The sequence below is a fragment of the Orcinus orca genome, chromosome 7 (genome assembly GCF_937001465.1).
Source record: "Orcinus orca chromosome 7, mOrcOrc1.1, whole genome shotgun sequence".
Taxonomy (NCBI): domain Eukaryota; kingdom Metazoa; phylum Chordata; class Mammalia; order Artiodactyla; family Delphinidae; genus Orcinus; species Orcinus orca.
In genome coordinates, this window is record NC_064565.1 from 43932261 (window position 1) to 43957357 (window position 25097).

At 39.2% G+C, this 25097-nt stretch overlaps 1 protein-coding gene across 5 annotated transcripts in view; it reads left to right on the forward strand.

The window, feature by feature from the left end:
• Positions 1-7372: 7372 nt before the first annotated feature.
• GALNT13 (polypeptide N-acetylgalactosaminyltransferase 13) overlaps positions 7373-25097 on the forward strand; it is a 561510-nt gene continuing 543785 nt past the window's right edge. For 4 of the 5 annotated variants that reach the window (XM_004276801.4, XM_033400037.2, XM_049712719.1 and 1 more), the window contains exon 1: positions 7373-7766. The gene's annotated coding sequence lies outside the window, so the exon portion shown is untranslated. The remainder of the gene's footprint in view (positions 7767-25097) is intronic. The other variant, XM_049712717.1, reaches the window with a different exon arrangement.

A 25097-nucleotide genomic window follows, 5' to 3' on the forward strand; every position in this document is an offset into this window, starting at 1 on the left:
TCAACTCCCTTGTTTATGAAATTCTTCTTGGAGTCTATTATTATTCTCTTTATGGCTAATAAAATTGATTGCTTTTATATGATACTAGTGATTGTTCCAAGACAATAGTACCTCAAAACATCATTGCAAAGCAGCTGCATAGCACAGGGAGATCAGCTCGGTGCTTTGTGACCACCTAGAGGGGTGGGATAGGGAGGGTGGCAGGGAGACGCAAGAGGGAGGGGATATGGGGATATATGTATACGTATAGCTGATTCATTTTGTTATACAGCAGAAATTAACACAACATTGTAAAGCAATTATACTTTAATAAAGATGTTAAAAAGCAAAAAAAAAACAAAAAACATCACTGCATACTCTACCCTAACATGTCTTCCTTAATATTGTCTATTAAGTTTAAAATCATGGGGCCTATTGTTTAAATGTTCCATAATTTTTCTTAATCTGTTAAGTTTTAATTCTATACTTGTTATTACAATACCTTACATTTGTAAAATGCTTTCTATTTTTCAAGGAAATATATATATATATACATATATACATATATATATTTCCTCTTTCTATATCATAATATAACTATTACATATTTCTGACTTAACAGATTATTATGCATTTCAGGCTAATTAATGAAAGATCATAATAACATGTTCACTTTTTATATTTAACCTGTAGTATAATATGAACTACTAATCTTTCAAAATAAAGTGAAATATGTCTTTATTTAAATTTCATAAATTCTTCACAGTTAATTGTATTCACCTTTCTTACTAAATGATAGTCATTTTTCTGTCATTTAATGTTGAGACAGTTGCCTCTTCACGTAAATTTGGCAACACAAATGGATTTAAAGTGAAACAGATTCTCTCCTTTTATCCAGACTCTAACTGTATATTTAGATAGAGTTCAAGACAAAAAATTTGTGACACTCTACTGAATACTTTCTACTTCCTGTTCCCTGTTAAACATTGAATAATTTATGAACTTGACTATTTAAAATTTTCTTGTCCAGTACACATAATTTTTGTTTTGCACATTGTGTAGCAACATAAATAATTTGCTTTGAATAGGATAGCTGAAGAAAAGTGAGGCGAAAAAGAAAACCTCATATGATTCTGGGCATCATTTTTTAATATTTAAAATTAAAAATAGTGGCTTTGATACTTTTCTTTGTTCCTTATATCTGACTTTCACTCTGTAAGATGATAGCTTTTATCTTTGTGCATTGATGGAGTAGAGACTATGGTAGCTATTTGTTGGCTAAAATATCCTGTGGTTGTTACATTAATATGCTGGAGTTGAGTAAAGCTTCAAATAACTAATTAAAACACACTGGAAAATTCTTCATTACAAGAGGGTGATGTTTTAAGTATAGCTTTAAAATACAGAAATCAATAAAGTTTACCTGCCATGTAGTTGTTTCCAATAAGCATCCATATTCAAATTTTAAATAGAGAGTACTAGATTCTTAGATGTGAAAATAGTTTTGCCAATATAATAGATTATTCCTGACCTTTAACAAGCAAGTGAAATATTATTGACAGGATGATATAATTTAGTACATATATTTAATGAATACATGGCTAATACTCATTATGTGCCAGGCATTGTACTCAGTGATACAGTCCCTGCTTTCTAGGGATTTATCTTCTAAGAAGGGTTACGTCCATATGGTATATATATAAGTGAAAAACTCTGAGGTTGTGGATATGTGACTGCTTCATGTTTTGAACTCTGATGGTACTTAACATTTTACTTCATATTTGCCTTTTGATTTAATGGAGATACAGAGAGGTTAAATGATAGCAAACCCACATTCCCTTAAGTGAATGCCAGTGGTTTTCCACATTGTCCTGCTTTCCGTCTACTTATTTATCTCTATTTATGAATGCTGAATAGTGGCTTAGTTTCTTCCACATTAGCCTACTTACTATCTATTTACGTATCCCTGTCAATGTATGTTAAATAATAGCATAGTCAGGCTGGTGTGACCCCTAAGTTAATTGGGAGACACTCATTTGTCGCTCTCCGTAGTGCTGAAAGATTTTAGTGGGCTAAACATTAGTTGTTTCCCCTAATTCTTTGGCACTAATCATTACTGCCCAATCAAGAATTCAAAACAAGGAGAGAAAAAGTCTAGGAAAGGGAAGGAAAGATAAGATAGCATGATAAAGGAAAGGGAAGGATAAAAAAGAGAAAGGTTTACAGGAAAGGCATAGCTGTTGATTAATAGGTGGTTGGATTGATTTATTCATTAACAACAAAAGTTTACTGTACAACAGGCACCCTGCTTGGAGTGAAGCTACAACAACTCCCTCCACCCCCGCTGCCACCTTATATACCTATACTTTACCCTGCTGTATATTGGAGGAAATAGACATTAATCACACAAATATGGAAAACTAAATTTGCAACTATGTTAGATGCTAAGAAGGACACAGGTCTTTGTGGATCATGAGATAAACTAGAGCAAATATTAGTGTAATATGGAGCTTGGTTAAAAATTAGTTACATTTTCTTCACATTATTAAATTATTATTATAAAAATAATATATCAAGGAAGATAAGATCTACTGAATTGTTTGACTTCCAAATAAAATCTTTAAAAAATATTTTAATGAGATCTTGCCTCCATGAACTCAACTTTATATTTATGCTTGAAATAGCTATAATATTTCCTAATCATGACATTTTCAATGATGATATAATAGTTGGTCAACATCAAAGGTGAGAAAATTTGTTTGGACAAGTAGGTAAAAAGGAGTTTAAACATTTACTTTTATGACCAAATATTTATATCTGTTAAAATGGTATCTAAAATATATCAGCTCTACTTTTATTTCATTAATAGTTGTGATTTTGAATTTTTGTGGCTATAAATGGGTTTCAAATATATTCAAAATGATTATCAGAAAAATAAAAATAATTATAAAGCTTGAGTTTGAAGAATGCCTAAGCATTATTAAAATAGCCAATCTGCAGTTGACATGGCTACCACAAAAAACAGCAAATCAGCTGCATACAGAATAGGATTATCTGTTATTTATGTTGCTGGAGCTTTGGGTCATTAACTGGACCTATGCTCACTAGAAGTTCCTGCCCAACCTCTTTGCTCCCCCATCTGCAGTGGGTCACGTTTTGAGCTTCATGTGATGTTCCTTTGCTCCTGAAAAAAGAATCCTCAAACCATTGCATGAGCCCTTGTCAGTTGTTTGCAGCTGAATGCTGAAGCAGATGTCCAGAAGTAAACACCTCTTTATCTATGCGACAGGAAGAATTAAACACATGCTCAGATACCACTTGCTTGGGCCATTATCCAAAGAGCTCTGAACAAGTTTCTTATGATCAGAGGCTGCCTGGCTATGGACTCTGGCAACTTGAGGCCACCCTACTTGGCAACTCCTGATGGGTGAGATGATCAATATATCATGTGATATCTAAAAATCATTTGTGGCAAACTAGTTTGAAAGCTCAGCTCTTGGCCTGTTTCAATTTTCTTCTGAGAATTTGTTACCTCCTGCCATAGTTACATACTCGCTTATTTGTTTAGAACATAGCACAACAAAATGTAGCATTCGTGAAAGCAGAGTCATTGTCTTTTTGCTCACTGTTGTAGTCAAGTTGCATGGTCTAAGTATTCCATAGATATTCATTGGATGAAGGACTAGACTCTAAGTTCAATGGGGCCGTCTTTATTCTTTATCTTCAGTACCCACCCCAGTGCTTAGCTCATCGTAGGTACTAAGGAGGTAAGTAGGGCCCAGATTATAAAGGTTTTGTAGGACATGGTAGGAATTTTAGACTATTTCTTAAAAGCAATGAAAAGCCGCTGAAGTATTACAATTAAAAAGAAGCATTATTAGATTTTCACTTTAGAAAATAAAATTCTTGCTTTCTGATTCTCTTAACAGAGAAATGTTAGGCATCTCCTTTCTCCTACTCATCCAGTCTTAAACTCTCTGAGTTATATAATACATTTTTCCTTCTCCTCCACTGCTAATAATTTGCCCAAATCTGACAATTTAATTTCAGCATATATATGTGTGTATATGTAATTTGCCTACTTGGTTAACCACAGGATGGGCAAGTGTACCTGATAAACTCATATTCATATCTTCAGTATATTCTCCATCTAAGTCACTCTGTGCCTTATAACTGATTAATTGTACAGTGTTGGTCATCCCATTTATGTAAACAAATACGTGCAGTAACTCCTTATGGATTAAGTATAAATTTTTAGTGTCCTATTTGAAAAAAAGTACAATATAAATTTTTATTATATTTAACACTCATTTATATAAATTATTACATCTAACCTTCTTGTAAGATAAGAAGACGGTTTCTCCTCTCATTTGAAAGAAAAAGAAGGAAAGAAAGGAAGGAAGGAAGGGAGGGGAAGGGAAGAAGGGAGGAAGGAAAAGGGAAAGAAAATAGCAAATGTTGGCAAGGATGTGGAGAAATAGAAACCTTTGTGCACTGTTGGTGGGAATGTGAAATGGTGTAGCTGCTGTGGAAAATGGTATGAAAAGTTAAAAAGAGAATTACCATAAAAAAAAATAAATTCAAACTTAAAAAATGTTGCAAACTTACTACAAATAATTCCCTTATATTTTTCACCCAAATTTAACAACTGTTAATATCATTCTCTCTATAGATGTTTCTGAATCATTGTGAACAAACTGTAGCCACTAGGCCCTTTTTATTCCAAAATATTTCATTAGAGTAATCACAGTATAATTAGCAAAACTAGGACATTTAATACTGATACAAAAGTAGTTGTAATTTAACATAAAGACCTAGAGATGAGATATTACAGAGTTTATTCATATTTTGCCAATTGTTCCAATGTCCTTTATAGTTATGTGTTTTTTCCAGTTGAGTATTCAATTCAGGTTGTATTACATGTTGCATTTAGTAGTCATGTCTCTTTAATATCCTTTAGTCTGTAATAGTTCTTCAGCCTTTTTTATTTTTAACTTTCATCACAGTGTCATATGTGAAAAGTACAGATATTTTGTGGAGTTTCTGTTTAGGTTTGTCTTTTGCTTCCCCATGATTATAGTTGATTATGCTTTTATTTTTTGGTCTGGAATACTAAATAAATTATATTGTGTATTTCTTAGTGCATCACATCATGAGGCTCATAATGTCACCTGATCCCATTATTGGTGATTTTAATCTTGATCACTTGGTTAAGATGATGTCTACCAGATTTATTCACTATAAGGAATATTTTTTCCTTATAAATTTCCATTGTAATTGAGAAGAAACTATGGATTACAAAAATGGCCTCAGGTACTTCCTTCCCCTTTGTGTGTACATTCTTCTTTGCAATATGATTTTGCAGTTTCTCCCATCCAGACATGGAGTATATTACTTCATCCTTTGAATCTGGGCTTGGCCATGTAACTTCCTTGGGTAAACGTGTGTCAGCAGAGCTATGAAAAATGCTCTACATTGGAGTTTGCACTCCTCTGTTGCTTTTTGGAACAATTCGAAAATTGTAGATGTTTATTGTTTTAAGCCACTAAGTTTGGGAATGGTGTGCTATACAGCAAAAGATAATAATTCCCAGGGAGATACTTTGGGACTACATAATTAACTGCATGTATAACTTTTACCAACTAGTTTTATGATTCTTGCCTTAGTTAAATATTACTACAAAGCTTGCAAAATGCTATTGCTATCTTTTTTAGAGATGAAGAATGTAAGAATGGGGGCTTAATATGTTTTTCAAGGATATATGCCTAATAAGTGGCTCTGCCAGCATTAGAAGCTCAATCTTTTACCTGCTGGTCCATAACTTTTCTAAATATGCCATACAGAGGTGAGTGATGTGATGACAGAACTCACAAAAGCAAGCAATAGAGAAAAAGACCAGTGTCCTTGGTGTTATGAGTGACACCCTCTGTCCTCACACATGCACAGAAACCCCTCTGGTAGATGCTCCCTAATTGATGAGAAGATGGGGGCGGGTGGTTGGGCAGGATGGACAGCATAGGAGGAAACATTAAATAGTTATTATCATACCAGTTTAGATAATAATTGATTCATGAAAGGATATAAAGATAACATCTCTAAAAATTGCCTTTCATGAATATAATCAAGAATGTCATTGACATACTAGATTAAAATTAATATATGTTTGTACAATATGGCTCTTAATATTTTTGGAGTAGGTCTCATATCCTCCCTTACTTTTGCCACATAAACTAAAAAGAGGGAGCTAAGACAACATGAAGTGACCCTGTGAGAGGAGGAAAGGACCCCTATGTTACCCCCTTTTACAAATAAGAAAACTGAAACTGTATTGTCAAGAACCAAAACTAACCAAGAGCCAAAAGTGAATAAATGGCAAAGCAGAGACTTGAACTCAGCAACCCCAATTTCCTAGAAGAGTCCCTCCCACATGGCAATGGGGGATAGGTCCCAAGTCTCAGAATGCTAATAATACCTCAGTCTTAAATTTGTGCCTTGTACCATGCACTGTTCTAAAATCCTTACATGTAGTATGTAAGGATTTATTATCATGGACTCCTCATTTAGTATCATGGACTTTCTATGACACTACACAGTAACTTTACTCTGAAATGCAAGCATTCAGGCGCCTGTGTGTGTGTGTGTGTGTGTGGGTGTGTGGTGTCAAAGACCCTATCTTCCTGACTGAGAAAGGAATTCAAAGCCTCGCTTTTTTCTTCACCGCTCCCTAAAAAATTCAAGAGCACAAGGAAGCGCTTTGCGTTTCCAAGTCTCTTACAGTGCTTTTGGTGGCAGCAGCTGTCGCTAGCCAGAACACTAGGCTCCTGGCAGGGTAAACGAACTGTAATGGACAAGAGGTCAAACTCTTGTCTGTCCTTTCTGCTTCAGGGCGCCTAAACCTCAAGTTCCCCGCAGCCTCTCTCCACTGGAGAGCCGACAGCGGGGGTGAGGTTGCTAAAACGTTCCCCGAGGGCCGCCTGCGAGCCCCTGCACCCTCCTCCCCCCGCCAGCACCCCTCTAAGAGGCGCTCTGGTGCACTGGGCCGACACAGTGCACGCAAGCCTGTTTTCTCACGGTGGGGCCCAGGGGCGGCCAGGGGTCGCCGGACGCTCTCGGCGGAAAGGAGCCGACACCGCGGTTCCAGCTGGGGGCCGTGACTGCCAACTATCGCGGGACTTGTGCACATCGCAGGAGCGGCAGCTCCAGGAGCAACTGAAGCGCGCTCTGTGCGCACCGCCCCAGCCTGGGGAGGAGCGGGAACCAGGAGGGAGGAGGGCCGGGGGGCTGGTTACGTAAATGATACTAGCCCAGTGAGAGGCCTTCAGGCTGGGGCTACGGGAGGGGGAGGAACCACGCGAGGAGGAGGGGCTGGGAGGGAGCGGGCCGGGGTGGGAGGGGGGAGGGGGGGCGAAGTGACCAGGCGGTGGCGGCGTCTCTGCCGAGGTGACAATGTGCTAGGAGCCCTCGCTCGGTCTCCTGCGCCTCCTCGGCCTCGGCGCCCGCTCTCGCGGAGCCCCTCCAGCCAGCCGCTGCGCTATGAGGGCGCCTCTCCGGGGCTGGCCGAGGCCGGAGCCGGCTCGCTCTGCTCGCGGGGAAGTGTGAAGAGAGAGGCGCGGGCGGGAAGCGGGGCTGCGCGCCGCTCGCGGGCCGGCGCGTGTTCCAGGTGAGCGCGGGCTCCGCGCGCCCCGCACTCGGCGCGGCCGTCTGGCGCCTGCCGGTCTGGGTCGGAGGCTGAATTCCGTGCGTGGACCGCCGTTCCCTCTTCGCGGGATCCCTGGCCACGATAGCAGGTCTCCGTCTCTCTCTTGCTTCTCCTCTCTTCCTCTGTCTGGGGCGAGTCCTCTCTGGGCGGCCCGGAGTGCCCGGGTGGGCGCCGCAAACTCCCGCAGTCGGTGGCAGGGCTCAGAGCCGAGCGCCCAGGGTCGGTCCCGGTGCGGGGGCGCCGGCGAACCCGATAAGGCGGCCTCCCGGGCTCTCGAAGCGCGCTCTCCCGCTGCTGCAGGTGCCGAGGGAGGACCGCGAGGCGCGGAACTTTCTACCGCCGCCCTCCCTCTACCCTGCTTTCTCCGCTACCCGGCCGAGGTGGGGGGCGCTGGCCACCCTCTGCGCTCCGGTGGCGCTCGGCGCCGGGGGCGGCTCGGCCTTCCCGCCCCGGCAACTTTCTCCCACTAGCTGCGGGCGGCCGGGGGCTGCGGTGCGCGGGCGCTTCTACACCGTCCGTCCGACACCGGGGACACGCTGGGTCTCGGGTGTCTTCCTCGACGGTTGCCTTCCTCTCTATTTCTGCCTTCCTTTGCCTCTCAGTCTCTCTGTCTGTTTCTGACTCTGATTCTTTCTCTGGCTCACCGCACCCGCTCCGGGTCTCACTGTTCCTTTTTCATTCTCTTTCTCCCTGTTTTTCTTGGGATGTTCCCGTGTGCCTGTTATTCTGTCTCTTCCGTTGTCTCTCCGTCTTGCCGTATTTTCTTTTTCTGTTTCTGCCTCTCGCTGCCTGTCTCTGTCTCCCTCTCTTATCTCTCCTGCCTGGTCTTCCCGAACACCACCAGCTCCCAGATCCCGAGGCTCCTTGTCCAGGAGAGCACACCCCGGCCCACCTTCTGGGCACCTCCAGGTACAGAGATCTCCAGGTACGGAGACCTCCCTTCTCGGGGCCGGAAGGGACGAGGGGATTGGAAACAGAGAGCTCTTGTCTGGGCTGTCGTAGAGTCGACGGGCTGAATGAGGGTCGCGAGGGCCGCCTCCCCTCCCTGGGTCCGAGGGAGCTGCGCTGCCACGAGCCCGGGCGCACGGAGGCTGCTGGTTTGGACAGCGAAAGCTGCGGGCGCCCCTCCCCTTACCCCGTTCTTTGACTAGGATCAGTTGAATTTCCAGGTGGAGAGCCTACATCTCCAACCTTTGCAGGCAGCCACAGGAGGAGGCAGTGGGCAGATAAACAGAAGCTTCGGGATCCAGGGAAAACTAACCTGGAAAGGGTGGGAGCTTTCCTGAGGCAAAGGTGTTGCTGACGGAGGACAGGAGCACTGGGGATTGCCTGCTTTCGACTGTCGTTAACACTCAATCCTTGAGCGGTTTCCTTGGGAGAGAGCGCGATCACTCTTCCCACAAATGCAGCATGAAGATTTTATTTGCAGGGGTAAAGACACTTGGCTGCCCGAGCCCCCTGAAATTTCGAGTATCCTTGGAGCCCCCATATCTCAGCTTTGTATGAAGGCTGCCTTTGCTCAGGGTTGCCCCCACCACCGTGTGTGTGTGTGTGTGTGTGTGTGTGTGTGTGTGTGTGTGTGTGTGTGTGTGTGTTTGCGTTCATGCCCTCTAGTGTTAGAGAAACCTGCTGGTTTGAGACTATTGCAAAGTGAGGTTAACCTATTGGTGACTTACTTTTGATCTCTTATCTTCCCAGATCATTCTCCTTGCCTTCACCCATCCTTTCCTTTTCTTCATCTTGACTTTTCTGTTGCATTACTAATCTTTCCTTTTCCCTGATCTCTTAAAACTCCTCCTGCAGAATTGGAACCTTAATATTGAAACCGTTTGAGTGATTTCAGAGGTGAATAGATTTGGAGAATTTTCATAGCCTAAGGTGGGTTTTGAACATAAGAAACGTGCATTTCTCTGCACCATTCACCACAAACCAGGATTTCACATCTCTTCCTTATGCCCCTGCCCACCTTCAACTCCATTGAGAATTTTTCCCTGGCTGCTTTTGCTTGTTTAGTTAAATGTTTTTAATTCACCATTTCTGTGATGCTCATCCCATTCTAGGGCTTAAGCTGCTTGCTTAAGTAGAGGCACTGTGTCTCAGATAAGATTTGGGGAAGAGGAAAAGAAAGCTTTTCCAAAGGAAACACAGTGCTGCTGGTATAGATTAATTCTGGATCCCAGTGTCCAGAGTGGGACAGGTGCTGTTTCAGATATGCAGACCCTAGCACAGTGTAGGAAAACTAGTAAATGCTTGCTGGAAACTTGTTGGTTGATTGATTAGCATGGAGCTAATTATTGGCTTTGAAGTTACCTAGCTATACTAATAAGCCTACATACAAGAACTTGAATTCTGCCTCTCTTTTTTGTTTCATTTAGTCTTTTATGAATGGGAATTGAAGACTAGTAGAAGGGATGTTGAAACGTGAGTCCTCTGTGTCGTTTTAACTCATTCGCTGCTTGAATTTGCTCCTCTGTGCAAGTGTTTAACTTGACTGATATTCTTTAACAGTCACTGCAGAACTAAAGAAATGAGTTTAGAGGCTCTGATGGGTGGCCTCTCTCAACCTTCTTACCTGAAAGTAAACTAGGGCATGACATCATTTGCTAGTGAATACTTTCCTGTGGTGTGTTTTTTTTTTTTTAAATTAATTTATTTTTGGCTGTGTTGGGTCTTCGTTTCTGTGCGAGGGCTTTCTCTAGTTGTGGCAAGCGGGGGCCACTCTTCATCGCGGTGTGCGGGCCTCTCACTATCGCGGCCTCTCTTGTTGCGGAGCACAGGCTCCAGACGCGCAGGCTCAGTAGTTGTGGCTCACGGGCCTAGTTGCTCCGCAGCATGTGGGATCTTCCCAGACTAGGGCTCGAACCCGTGTCCCCTACATTGGCTGGCAGATTCTCAACCACTGCACCACCAGGGAAGCCCTTTTCCTGTGGTTTTAACAAGTGAAAAGTTCTCTTTTTTAATATAAAGAACAGATGTATCAGCTTAAAATATTTGGGGGCTATAAACTGATCTTCAAACTGAATCACTTACCTTGAATAATTTATAGGTTTCCTTACTGCTTCAAATATATATGAGAGGTGTGATACTACATGTATATGAGAATTTGCCAAAGTACCTGGAAATGTAACGCCTCCTGATACAATGTACTAGTAGGAATCCCTGTGCTGCAGTATTGCTGTTCTGATGATATGTTAGTTACTTCTTAAAATAGTTGGGGATTTACCATGAGTATTGTTCAGGAGCATGTTCAAGGAAATTTTGCTTTAAAAATATTACTTATAAATCAACTCATACTCTACGCAGTTTTTTTTTGTATTTAAAAATATCAAAGACATAGTGAAGGTGGACATGCTGTTATTGGTTGAGTTACATTCTGATTTCTAACTGATAAGAATATTGAGACACATTTAACTTTCTAACTTAATGTACATTACTTTCAGGTTAAAGTTATGTCAGAGTGAAATACAGTGCTTCCATTTGCCATCTTGATTTTTAGAAGTGGTAGTTGTATTAGGAACATTTCCATGTAATAGAGATTTTGCAGCTTTTTAAAACTTTGGCATTTTAGGAAGAGGGTGAGAGAACATGAAATAAATGAATATTTATATTCTTTCTGGTTAGGAAAATGAAGAGGATATTGGTGTTTCTGAATAACAAGAAAAGTATAGAAAATGGCTGAGAGTAAAGTATGAATAAAGTCCCACCATGTGAAATAAATAACAATACTATATGTCTCTGATAAGTGTTTATTGTGCTTTATGAAAATGAACAGATCCTATAGTTTTGTCCTTTAATTTGCCTTATTAAACATCCTATTTTCAAGAGGCACCTTTTGCAATAAACAACAAATTCTGGATTGTGACTTTTAATACATCACCTTTTTGGGCTTACTACTTATGTCGCCATCAGTAGTAAGAACATGTAGACATCTTAAACCTATTGAGATCTAGCAGGATCACTACTTTGAAATCTGAGTGACCATATGCCTAATTATTCAAGAATTTTAATTGGGCTTTGGTTCTAAATGCTTCCTGTCATCAGAATAAACACATGTGAAGCATCAAGTCAAGACTTAAGTATACTTTATACTTTATACTTAAGTATACTTTATACTCATATTGACTCTGAAGTCTATTTGATGACATTTCTTAATATCCTCCCTGCCCTCTCCACCAGATACATACTAAGCATATGTTTGAACACATAAATCACATTTAAAGATCATGTACTACCTGCTTTGATAAACCATTTACCATTTTAGCAGATTAGACTTCTATTTACAATTTCTATCTTAAAGCACATTGTTTAGTTAAGTATTTCTGCCATTCAGTTACAGGCATACATATTTTTTTTTCAGAGTTTAGATGGTGTTTTTATTTTTTGTTTATTTTTTTAAATTAATTTTTATTGGAGTATAGTTGCTTTACAATGTTGTGTTAGTTTCTACTGTATAGCAAAGTTAATCAGCTATATGTATACATATATTCCCTCTTTTTTGGATTTCCTTCCCATTTAGGTCACCACAGAGCATGGAATAGAGTTCCCTGTGCTATACAGTAGGTTCTCATTAGTTACCTATTTTATACATAGTATCAATAGTGTATGTATGTCAATCCCAACCTCCCAATTCCTCTCACCACCACCCCCTTACCCCCTTGGCATGGATACATTTGTTCTCTACGTCTGTGTCTCTACTTCTGCTTTGCAAATAAGATCGTCTATACCATTTTTCTAGATTCCACATATATGCATTAATATACGATATTTGTTTCTCTCTTTCTGACTTACTTCACTCTGTATACAGTCCCTAGGTCCAGCCACATCTCTACAAATGACCCAATTTCGTTCTTTTTTATGGCTGAGTAATATTCTGTTGTAAACAGGCATATATGTTTTTGAAGAGTCCAGCTTTCTATTGCTAAATTTAGTACTTAGAGAGTTCAAAGAAATTTGTGAAAATGAATACACATATGAATTTAGTAGTAGTTGGTCATTCATTGAGGGCATTATAAGCAGTTATCTTTGGGAGCAAAGTATAATCAAATAGGTTTTATTCATTTGATACTTCTTTTTGATTCAGATTTATATCTATTTGTATGTTTTCAAGGTAGTTTATTTATAATAATATTTTTAATTGGTCCAAGATGATTACCAAGAAATAATTACAGGTGGCTAAAGACCTCTGTGTGATTAATATGTATTCTAATGTCCCTTTTAAATACAATAGCTAAAATTCATTTTTAGCTATGAGTTTTCCAATTTTATTTTTTTAAGTATATCTGGGACCTATTTATTTAAGCTGAAATTCTTAATTTTTAAAAGTTATTACTGCAGGTTATTAAGAGATTACTGGGGCCTAACTTTCCTCTGAGGGCCCAGCTTTACTCAGATGTCCACATAATTACAGACCTTATGAACTATCAGGTTCTCTCTTAATGTTTACTATAATTGTCCTCCCTTCCCAATAGACCTAAAGCAAGATGCAAAGTATCAGTTGTTAAAAATTGTTCCATATTAACGGTTAATCCTCCCAACATAGCTTGAGAGGGATGTAGGGAAAGTAGTGACTGTTACCATCATAGGTGTGAACATATTTGTGATTCTATTTTCTGTTATGTGAGAAGATTAAACACACTGTCCATATTAAATACTCAGGCTTCTTTCCTGTTTTTTTTCAGGAGCACTTACTGTTAAGATATATGGGAACTGTCCAAGATATATCAGGATTTTTAACATGATGTAGAATTAATTGGGACTCTGTTTAGTACATTAAACTACATTGAATTGTCACTTAAATCTTATTTAAGATCTTGTAGAACAGTATAGGAAGAGTGTGATTAAATTCTTGGTTGGCACTTTGGTGAACATAATACATGTGCTAAGTAGCCACTGTAAATAGAAGAATTTAAAGCACAGCCTGCACATTCAAAATCATCTAAATTACACCTCAGAGACTCCAGTAAATGTCAACCTAGTCTCTTGCCTAATATTAATTGCCTTGATATTATAAGCACAGTGCTTTTTTTTTGTTAAGAAATGAATTTTGACATATGGGGAGGATTATCTTATTGTACATCAGAAGAATAATAACTTAATTTCCTCTTGAGATTTTTGTTATATAATTAGTTTTAGATAGAGAGGATGAGATTTACATGACTATCAAGACCCCCATGCAGTACTGCCATTAGTCTAATGAAAGAAAATTGGGAATAAATACTTGGAAACAAATATATGTAAAGTTACAGCCATTTCAACTTATTTATGAGGGAGTTAAAAATAAAGAGTTACAAACTGATAAAATAACTAAAATTTATTGGATACATACTTTGCACTTGTAAGTAAACATCTAATAGCTTGTACTACATTTTATCCTCATAATCGTATGAGCTGTAAGTAGTTATTACTATCCCCATTGTATAAATGAGGAGTCACTTGCTCAAAGTCACACAGCTAATATATATCATTAGGGCCGGGGATCACATCAGTTCTGTCTGTCTCTGAAGCCAGTGCTCTGAGTTCCCAGTCTGACATTTTCACTGACTAATAAAATTTAAAAAAAAAAATGAGCATCAACCTCCATGTGAACATTTTCTTTTGCATGAAGAATGATTTTTAAAACTCTATTGCCACCATCATTTTATAAAAGACTGCACATTGTAACACCAACTAAGGTGGCAGTACTAAATCTCAAAATATAGTTCTTAAAATAGCATAAATTTAACTTCCTGTGCATTTTTCTACATTGCATTTATTTTTCTAATTTAACGAAGACTGAAGAAAATTTCATCACTGTCTGGTAATTTATTTCACCACATTCTGTAGCCTGCGATTGGGAACACTTCCTCAGTCTGAACCACTAGATATACTGCCTACTCAGTGGATCCCGAGCACCCAAGCAACACAGGCCAGCATGGTTGTGATACTCATGACTTTGTCCTTATAGCTATTCCCTTCTCTTTCTACTTGGAAGTTTGGGCGATAAGATTTGTACCTAGGAAGGATGATAGCAATTACACTAGCCTCAGTTTATTGCATCAGTGTTTATTGAAAGGAATAGAGAATTGGAGGCAACTTGCTCCTTCATGGCACTTAACCACAAATCACTGTCACTGAGATGGTGCCAATCTGTGTCTTTGAAAAAAGAATGAATGCTGGGCAAAAACAAAAGGAGCATGTCTTAAGAACTTATTCTGTCCTTCCCTTTAACCAGTACGTTCCAGCCTTTAGGGATCAGTTTGCTCCTTTTTTACGTCTTTGTTTGCCTTGATGAGGACAAAGCAGTTTTGCTTTAGGTGAGAAAGAAAATTCCAAAGCTAAACTTCTGCTTTTGGAAAACTGGCTGATGCTATTAAATCCCAAGTTGCTTTGGATAGTGACTATTGCAGCCATTGAAGAGGAAAAGGGCACTGATAGAGTGTGTGAGATGTAGTTAAACTGACCTGTGGCATTGTATGATGTCACTGCTGACAAACCAGTTTGGAAATTGAAATTACCTCAAGAGATTTTTGTTTGTTTGCTTGTTTTAATATAGGTTATCAGATCCTACTGATACAGATTCTCATTTGCCTGGGATGGATCCATAACGATCTATCTTTATAAACATTTTTCCAGATGAGTCTGTTGTACAATGAGGTTACAAGCAACCGAACTACCTATAGTACATTTTTCAGATTTATTTAATTTTTATTTCTTTAACAAAATATAAAAGCTACTATGTTCTGGACATTGTTCTGAGTGCTTTACAGATATTAATTCATTTAATTATAACAACCCTCCAAAGTAGGTTTTATTAGTACCTCTATTTTACAGGCAAGGAAATTGAGACCCATAAAGGTTAAGTAAGTTGTCCAGGGTAAGTTGATGAATGACGGGGTACAGACTATGCTATTTTGATGAAATGATTAAAATGATCTGCTTTAAGTCACAAAGTATGAAGCAACAGAATTGGAAATGGAACCCGTGTTTCTATGTTTTGTTTCCTATTTGAATAAGTTTTGCCTTTGAAAGTGAAGGAGGAAAATCTGACCAACAATATCAGATTTGTAGAGTTGGAAACAAAAAATATTTACCTTTTAGAAGTCATAGCACTAGATTAAGAAAGAAAACTAATTATGAAAGGGACAATAAAATAAATATGGAAAAATCAGAGTGATTTTCTTCAAGTAGATTTATTCTTGTCTCTTCATAGTTGCAGGCCACCCTCCCCCCTCCCCACCCCAATCCCCAGTAAAAAAAGAAAACAAAAAACAAGTTAACACACAGTGATGCAGACAAAAGAAAAAAAATTAAAATCTGTAAGTAGGATTTCTATATATATACTTTAATCTATAACTAAGATCTACATCTGTAACTAACCTAATAAGAAATAGCTGATTTTCCTGCAGTACTATTCATAAATTGTTTAAATTACATTAGGAAATACTAATATTTTCATAAATATTAGTATTGGAAAAATCCTCCTGAAACTTCTGGATTTTTTTCTCAAATATGTTTTTTGTAAGCTTTATACATTATAGAATATCTATATTAATTTGTAATCACTGTTAATCTGTAAAGAACTGATGTATTAATCTTTGATGAGGTGCATTTTTCTCCTTACTTCTGGCCTTTGGTTGATGTTTAGCAACTTTCTGTTACTTATTTTTGTTTAATACACTCCTGCAGTGTTTAATGACTTTTCTTCAGTCTTAAAAATATTATTTTAGACTGACTGATACTTGATTAGATTGTGTAAATTATTTGAATTAGATAGCCTAGTAATGAGTCACTCTGGTTTTTTTAAAAAATAAAAATCTACTTAAAAACAATTCCGTTTTCAGATTCTGTAAGTGAAGTGAGGGTTTATGAGATTACTGACTAGCTGAGTTTTAACACTTAGTACTACAGTCTTTTCTCTTTCTCTCATGCCAAATTCCACCTCTTTCTGAATCCTCAGGACTCATATTTCTTTGATTCTCTTGATAGTTCAGTCTCAAATGGGACTATACATCCCTCGTCCTGAAAAATATTAGAAACCAGCCTGTGTCTGTTCATGATTCAGGTTTCACTCATATCCTATAGATTTTCAGTGCAGCTCTGCATTTTCTTCTCAATACTGTGTTTCATCATTTCTCAATACACTTTTTCTTCCATATCGTTTTCCCGCTCCTCTTTTCCTTTCTTCCTTCTTCATGATGCTCTCGACTTTCAATTGTCTTTCTTCTGTGGCTTAATACATCCTCATGTAGCAGGCCTGGACTATCTATTCTCTTGATTCTATATAAAAATATAAATAAAAAAGAACTCCTGTTCATTTCATCATTTAGTCCCTGAGTAGGTAATAAACAGACTCTCTAGCTCTTGCATCTGGGTCATTTAACCGGAGGATGGGGATTCTAAATTCGCATCTCATTACCTTTGTCTACTTTTAGAATTGTGTGCTTGGGCCCCGTGGTCAGTTGTCAGGCTCTGGCTCCAAAGGACTGCTGTATTATTTGAGGGGATGCCAATTTCAGTGGCCACACAGTTCTCACATTCCTTGGTCAGATTTTCCGTATAAAATTTCCAGTATATTTCATTATTAACTCTAGACTGTTGGCTTCATGTCAGAAATTCATTGTGATATTAATTGATAGATTGTGATGGATCATTTTTATAATTTATGTTCCATGGCTCCTACTCCCTGACTTCAGGATAGTATTTTTCCTATGAGTTAAACCTAGAGCATATATTTTGTCACAGATTTTTTAAAGAATTTTATTGTTGTGCACTAAGTTGCGATGAATCGTAGGTAATTGGATGGTGCAGCTGAATTAACACATTGAATTGCTGGTTATGAGACTCTTCATTCGCTCTTGCAGACAATAGGCCCAGTTTGCTTCTACAATGCACAAATTCTTATTACCTATATAAAATTCTAATTCAAGTGGGATAATATGTATGCATCATTTCCATTCCTTTTGTAGGGAAAAATAACCTCCACAAATATAAGATATTTGCAACTATCTCATTAAATAATTTTGAACTTCAATACATCTTTTTTTTGAGAATGTTAGTGAGTTATCTTATTGCCCACAAAAAGGACATTTCAGAAACATGAAATCAGTAGTCCTTTTTACCCTGTGTACCCTAAGATACATGCAGATATGCAATTTGCATTTATTTCAGTACAGAGCCTTGTCTGAATGATTCTTAACAGCATTGTCGCCATCATGACTATGGTGATACGCAACAGTATAATAATTACGTTTGTTCTTGGGTTTTCTTCATTTTAGGTGTTTTAAGGGCAGCTTCTCTAGGTCAGTGAAAAGCCTTTTAAACAGGCAAGTATTCATTTTACAAGGAAGGGTTGAGGCGTACCTTTATCTAAACTTCCTCCTGAAACCTCATTAATTTAAGCATTAAATTAAGGAGTTAAAAAGATATCAAACTGTTACAAATTAGATGGAATGAAGTAAGGCAGAGGAAACTGCCAAAGATGGGGTGAGGAGGGAGCCCTTTTGCCCTAAACAAGCACCCAAAGGCTTAAGGTTCAACAGTGCCAGAAAAAATAGAGGGCAGAAGTGAGACGCTGGGGCTGAAACAAAATAATCAACATGGATAGATGGACTAGCCACCCTTGTATTCACCAATTCTACTTCCTACGCAAATATCCTTGTAGCCAGATTTTTTTCACTGCCCCTCCTGACCATCCCCCTTAACATAGACTAATGAAATTACATGGACTGCTGAGGGACAGTAAGGGCAATTAGGAATGCATCTTACAACAGTAGAATAAATTCCCTTTTATTTTGATACTTAGTGGCATACTTCAGCCTAATGATCAGCTCCTGGTTTACCCTAAAGCAAAGTCTTCTAAACAACAAGACCCACTCAAGTACAGAGGGCTCAGCCATTTCTGTTCCTTTATTCTTAAATATAAAACAGCAACCAAGTATCACCAGACATTTAAGAAATAATTTAAGAAAAAAGTTAACAAAAATATGCAACATGAAAAAGAGACAGAGCCTTGGCTTCAAGATGGCAGAAGCGTAAGACGCGGAGATCACCTTCCTCTCCACAAATACATTAGAAATACATCTACACGTGGAACAGCTCCTACAGAACACCTACTGAATGCTGGCAGAAGACCTCAGACTTCCCAAAAGGCAAGAAACTCCCCACGTACCTGGGTAGGGCAAAAGAAAAAAGAAAAAAACAGGACGGGGCCGGCACCAGTGGGATGGAACTGTGAAGGAGGAAAGGTTTCCACACACTAGAAGCCCCTTTGTGGGCAGAGACTGCAGGTGGCAGAGGGGGGAAGCTTCAGAGCCGCGGAGGAGAGCACAACAACGGGGGTGCACAGGGCAAAGCGGAGAGATTCCCGCACTGAGGATCAGTGCCGACCAGCACTCAACAGCCCGAGAGGCTTGTCTGCTCACTGGCCGGGGCGGGTGGGGGCTGGGAGCTGAGGCTCGGGCTCTGGAGGTCAGACCCGAGGGAGAGGACTGGGGTTGGCTGCGTGAACACAGCCTGAAGGGGTGAGTGCACCACGGCTAGCCAGGAGGGAGTCCAGGAAAAGGTCTGGAGCTGCCGAAGAGACAAGAGACTTTTCCTTGCCTCTGTATTTCCTGGTGCACTAGGAGAGGGGATTAACAGTGTTTCTTAAAGGAGCTCCAGAGACGGGCACGAGCCGCAACTATCAGTGTGGACCCCAGAGACGGGCATGAGACGCTAAGGCTCCTGCTGATGCCACCAAGAAGCCTGTGTGCGAGCACAGGTCACTCTCCACACCTCCCCTCCTGGGAGCCGGGGCAGCCCACCACTGCCAGGATCCCGTGATCCAGGGACAACCTCCCCGGGAGAACGCACGCGCACCTCAGGCTGGTGCAACATAGCGCCAGCCTCTGCCACTGCAGGCTCGCCCCACATCTGTACCTCTCCCTCCCCCCGGCCTGAGTGAGCCAGAGCCCCCGAATCAGCTGCTCCTTTAACCCCATCCTGTCTGAGTGAAGAACAGATGCCCTCCGGCGACCTACACGCAGAGGCGGGGCCAAATCCAAAGCTGAACCACAGGAGCTGTGCAAACAAAGAAGAGAAAGGGAAATTTCTCCCAGCAGCCTCAGGGGCAGCGGATTAAACCTCCACAGTCAACTTGATGTACCCTGCATCTGTGGAATACCTGAATAGACAACGAATCATCCCAAATTGAGGAGGTGGACTTTGGGAGCAAAGATATATATATTTCTTTTCCCTTTTTCTCTTTTTGTGCGATGTGCCTGTGTATGCTTCTGTGTGTGATTTTGTCTGTATAGATTTGCTTTTACCATTTGTCCTAGGGTTCCGTCTGTCCTTTTTTTTTTACTTTAAAAAATTTTTTTCTTAATAACTTTTTTATTTAAATAACTTTATTTTACTTTATTTTATTTTGTCTTCTTTCTTTCTTTCTTTTTATTTTTTTCTCCCTTTTATTCTGAGCCGTGTGGATAAAAGGCTTTTGGTGCTCCATCCAGGAGTCAGTGCTGTGCCTCTGAGGTGGGAGAGCCAACTTCAGGACACTGGTCCACAAGAGACCTCCCAGCTCCACGTAATATCAAACGGCGAAAATCTCCCAGAGATCTCCATCTCAACGCCAAGACCCAGCTTCACTCAACTACCAGCAAGCTACAGTGCAGGACACCCTATGCCAAACAATTAGCAAGACAGGAACACAACCCCATCCATTAGCAGAGAGGCTGCCTAAAATCATGATAAGGCCACAGACCCCCCAAAACACACCACCAGACATGGACCTGCCCACCAGAAAGACAAGATCCAGCCTCATCCACCAGAACACAGGCACTAGTCCCCTCCACCAGGAAGCCTGCACAACCCACTGAACCAATCTTAGCCACTGGGGACAGACACCAAAAACAGTGGGAACTACGAACATGTAGCCTGCGAAAGGAGACCCCAAACACAGTATGTTAAGCAAAATGAGAAGACAGAAAAACACACAGCAGATGAAGGAGCAAGGCAAACACACAGCAGACCTAACAAATGAAGAGGAAATAGGCAGTCTATCTGAAAAATAATTCAGAATAATGATAGTAAAGATGATCCAAAATCTTGGAAATAGAATAGAGAAAATACAAGAAACGTTTAACAAGGACCTAGAAGAACTAAAGAGGAAACAAACAGTGATGAACAACACAATAAATGAAATTAAAATTTCTCTAGAAGAGATAAATAGCAGAAAAACTGAGGCAGAAGAATGGATAAGTGACCTGGAAGATAAAATAGTAGAAATAATACTGCAGAGCAGAATAAAGAAAAAAAAAAAAGAAAGAATTGAGGACAGTCTCAGAGACTTCTGGGACAACATTAAACACACCAACATTCGAATTATACGGGTCCCAGAAGAAAAAGAGAAAAAGAAAGGAACTGAGAAAATATTTGAAGAGATTATAGTTGAAAACTTCTCTAATATGGGAAAGGAAATAGTTAATCAAGTCCAGGAAGCACAGAGAGTCCCATACAGGATAAATCCAGGGAGAAACACGCCAAGACACATATTAATCAAATGACCAAAAATTAAATACAAAGAAAAAATATTAAAAGCAAGGGAAAAGCAACAAATAACATACAAGGGAATCCCCATAAGGTTAACAGCTGATCTTTCAGCAGAAACTCTGCAAGCCGGAAGGGACTGGCAGGACATATTTAAAGTGATAAAGAAGGAAAACCTGCAACCAAGATTACTCTACCCAGCAAGGATCTCATTCAGATTTGATAGAGAAATGAAAACCTTTACAGACAAGCAAAAGCTAAGAGAATTCAGCACCACCAAAACACAACAACCCAAAACCTATGGGATGCAGAAAAAGCAGTTCTAAGAGGGAACTTTATAGCTATACAAGCCTACCTTAAAAAATAAGAAACATCTCAAATAAACAACCTAACCTTACACCTAAAGCAATTAGAGAAAGAAGAACAAAAAAAAACCCAAAGTTAGCAGAAGGAAAGAAATCATAAAGATCAGGTCAGAAATAAATGAAAAAGAAATGAAGGAAAGGATAGGAAAGATCAATAAAACTAAAAGCTGGTTCTTTGAGAAGATAAACAAAATTGATAAACCATTAGCCAGACTCATGAAGAAAAAAAGGAAGAAGGCTCAAATCAATAGAATTAGAAATGAAAAAGGAGAAGTAACAACTGACACTGCAGAGATACAAAGGATCATGAGGGATTACTGCAAGCAACTATATGCTGATAAAATGGACAACCTGGAAGAAATGGAAAAATTCTTAGAAATGCACCACCTTCCGAGACTGAACCAGGAAGAAATAGAAAATATGAACAGACCAATCTCAAGGACTGAAATTGAAACTGTGTTTAAAAATCTTCCAAGAAACAAAAGCCCAGGACCAGATGGCTTCCCAGACGAATTCTATCAAACATTTAGAGACGAGCTAACACCTATCCTTCTCAAACTCTTCCAAAATATAGCAGAGGGAGGACCACTCCCAAACTCATTCTGTGAGACCACCATCAGCCTAATACCAAAAGCAGGCAAGGATGTCACAAAGAAAGAAAACTACAGGCCAATATCACTGATGAACATAGATGCAAATATCCCCAACAAAATCTAGCAAACAGAATCCAACAGCACATTAAAAGGATCATACACCATGATCAAGTGGGGTTTATCCCAGGAATGCAAGGATTCTTCAATATGTGCAAATCAATCAATGTGATACACCATATTAACAAATTGAAGGAGAAAAACCATATGATCATCTCAATAGATGCAGAGAAAGCTTTTGACAAAATTCAACACCCATTTATGATAAAAACCCTGCAGAAAGTAGGCATAGAGGGAACTTTCCTGAACATAATGAAGGCCATATATGACAAACCCACAGCCAATATCGTCCTCAGTGGTGAAAAACTGAAACCATTTCCACTAAGATCAGGAACAAGACAAGGTTGCCCACTCTGACCACTATTATTCAACATTGTTTTGGAAGTTTTAGCCACAGCAATCAGAGAAGATAAAGATATAAAAGGAATCCAAATTGGAAAAGAGGAAGTAAAACTGTCACTGTTTGCAGATGACATGATATTATACCTAGAGAATCCTAAAGATGCTACCAGAAAACTACTAGAGCTAATCAATGAATTTGGTAGAGTAGCAGGATACAAAATTAATGCACAGAAATCGCCAGCATTCCTATACACTAATGATGAAAAATCTGAAAGTGAAATTAAGAAAACACTCTCATTTACCATTGCAACAAAAAGAGTAAAATATCTAAGAATAAACCTACCTAAGGAGACAAAAGACCTGTATGCAGAAAATTATAAGACACTGATGAAAGAAATTAAAGATGATAAACAGATGGAGAGATATACCATGTTCTTGGATCAGAAGAATCAACATTGTGAAAATGACTCTACTACCCAAAGCCATCTACAGATTTAATGGAACCCCTATCCAACTACCACTGGCATTTTTCACAGAACTAGAACAAAAAAATTCACAATTTGTATGGAAACACAAAAGACCCCGAATAGCTAAAGCAATCTTGAGAAAGAAAAACAGAGCTGGGGGAATCAGGCTCCCTGACTTCAGAATATACTACAAAGCTACAGTAATCAAGACAGTATGGTACTGGCACAAAAACAGAAATATAGATCAATGGAACAGGATAGAAAGCTCAGAGATAAACCCACACACATATGGTCACCTTATCTTTGATAAGGGAGGCAAGAATATACAGTAGAGATAAGACAACTTCTTCAATAAGTGGTGCTAGGAAAAACTGGACAGTTACATGTAAAAGAATGAAATTAGAACACTCCCTAACACCATACACAAAAATAAACTCAAAATGGATTAAAGACCTAAATGTAAGGCCAGACACTATCAAACTCTTAGAGGAAAACATAGGCAGAACACTCTGTGACATAAATCACAGCAAGATCCTTTTTGATCCATCTCCTAGAGAAATGGAAATAAAAACAAAAATAAACAAATGGGACCTAATGAAACTTAAAAGCTTTTGCACAGCAAAGGAAACCATAAACGAGACAAAAAGACAGCCCTCAGAATGGGAGAAAATGTTTTCAAATGAAGCAACTGACAAAGGATTAATCTCCAAAATTTACAAGCAGCTCATGCAGCTCAATATCAAAGAAACAAACAACCCAATCCAAAAATGGGCAGAAGACCTAAATAGACATTTCTCCAAAGAAGATATACAGATTGCCAACAAACACGTGAAAGAATGCTTAGCATCATTAATCATTAGAGAAATGCACATCAAAGCTACAATGTGATATCATCTCACACTGATCAGAATGGCCATCATGAAAAAATCTACAAACAATAAATGCTGGAGAGTTGTGGAGAAAAGGGAACCCTCTTGCACTTTTGGTGGGAATGTAAATTGATACAGCCACTATGGAGTACAGTATGGAGGTTCCTTGAAAAACTAAAAATAGAGCTACTATACCACCCAGCAATCCCACTACTGGGCATATACTCTGAGAAAACTATAAGTCAAAAAGAGACATGTACCAAAATGTTCATTGCAGCTCTATTTACAACAGCCAGGGCATTGAAGCACCCTAAGTGTCCATCAACAGATGAATGGATAAAGAAGATGTGGCACATATATTCAGTGGAATATTACTCCACCATAAAAAGAAAGAAAATTGAGTTATTTGTAGTGAGGTGGATGGACCTAGAGTCTGTCATATAGAGTGAAGTAAGTCAGAAAGAAAAAAACAAATACCATATACTAACACATATATATGGAATCTAAGAAAAAAAAAAAAAAGGTCAAGAAGAACCTAGGGGCAAGACGGGATAAAGACACAGACCTAGTAGAGAATACACTTGAGGATTTGGGAAGGAGGAAGGGTAAGCTGTGACAAAGTGAGAGAGTGGCATGGACATATATACACTACCAAACGTAAAATAGATAGCTACTAGGAAGCAGCCGCATAGCACAGGGAGATCAGCTCGGTTCTTTGTGACCACCTAGAGGGGTGGGCTAGGGAGGGTGGGAGGGAGGGAGACGCTAGAGGGAAGAGATATGAGGCTGTATGTATATGTATAACTGATTCACTTTGTTAATAAGCAGAAACTAACACACCATTGTAAAGCAATTATACTCTAGTAAAAATGTTAAAAAAAAAAAGCGACACCAAGATAAATGAAAACCAATGACAAAAAATGACCTTGCATGGTACAGATCATTGAAAAAAAATCATAAAAGAGACCGAAAAATTAAATTTTTTAAAGAGATTCCAGAAAATATTACATTCATAAAACAAGAAGATGATAGGGAAGAGACACAAAAACTAAACGAGAAAAACTATTGGAAATTAAAGATTTTCATATCAGTAGTTTTAAGGGACATTTGTAATTTTAAATAGTGAAAATCTCTCTACAGTGCAAAGAAAAAGAACAAAA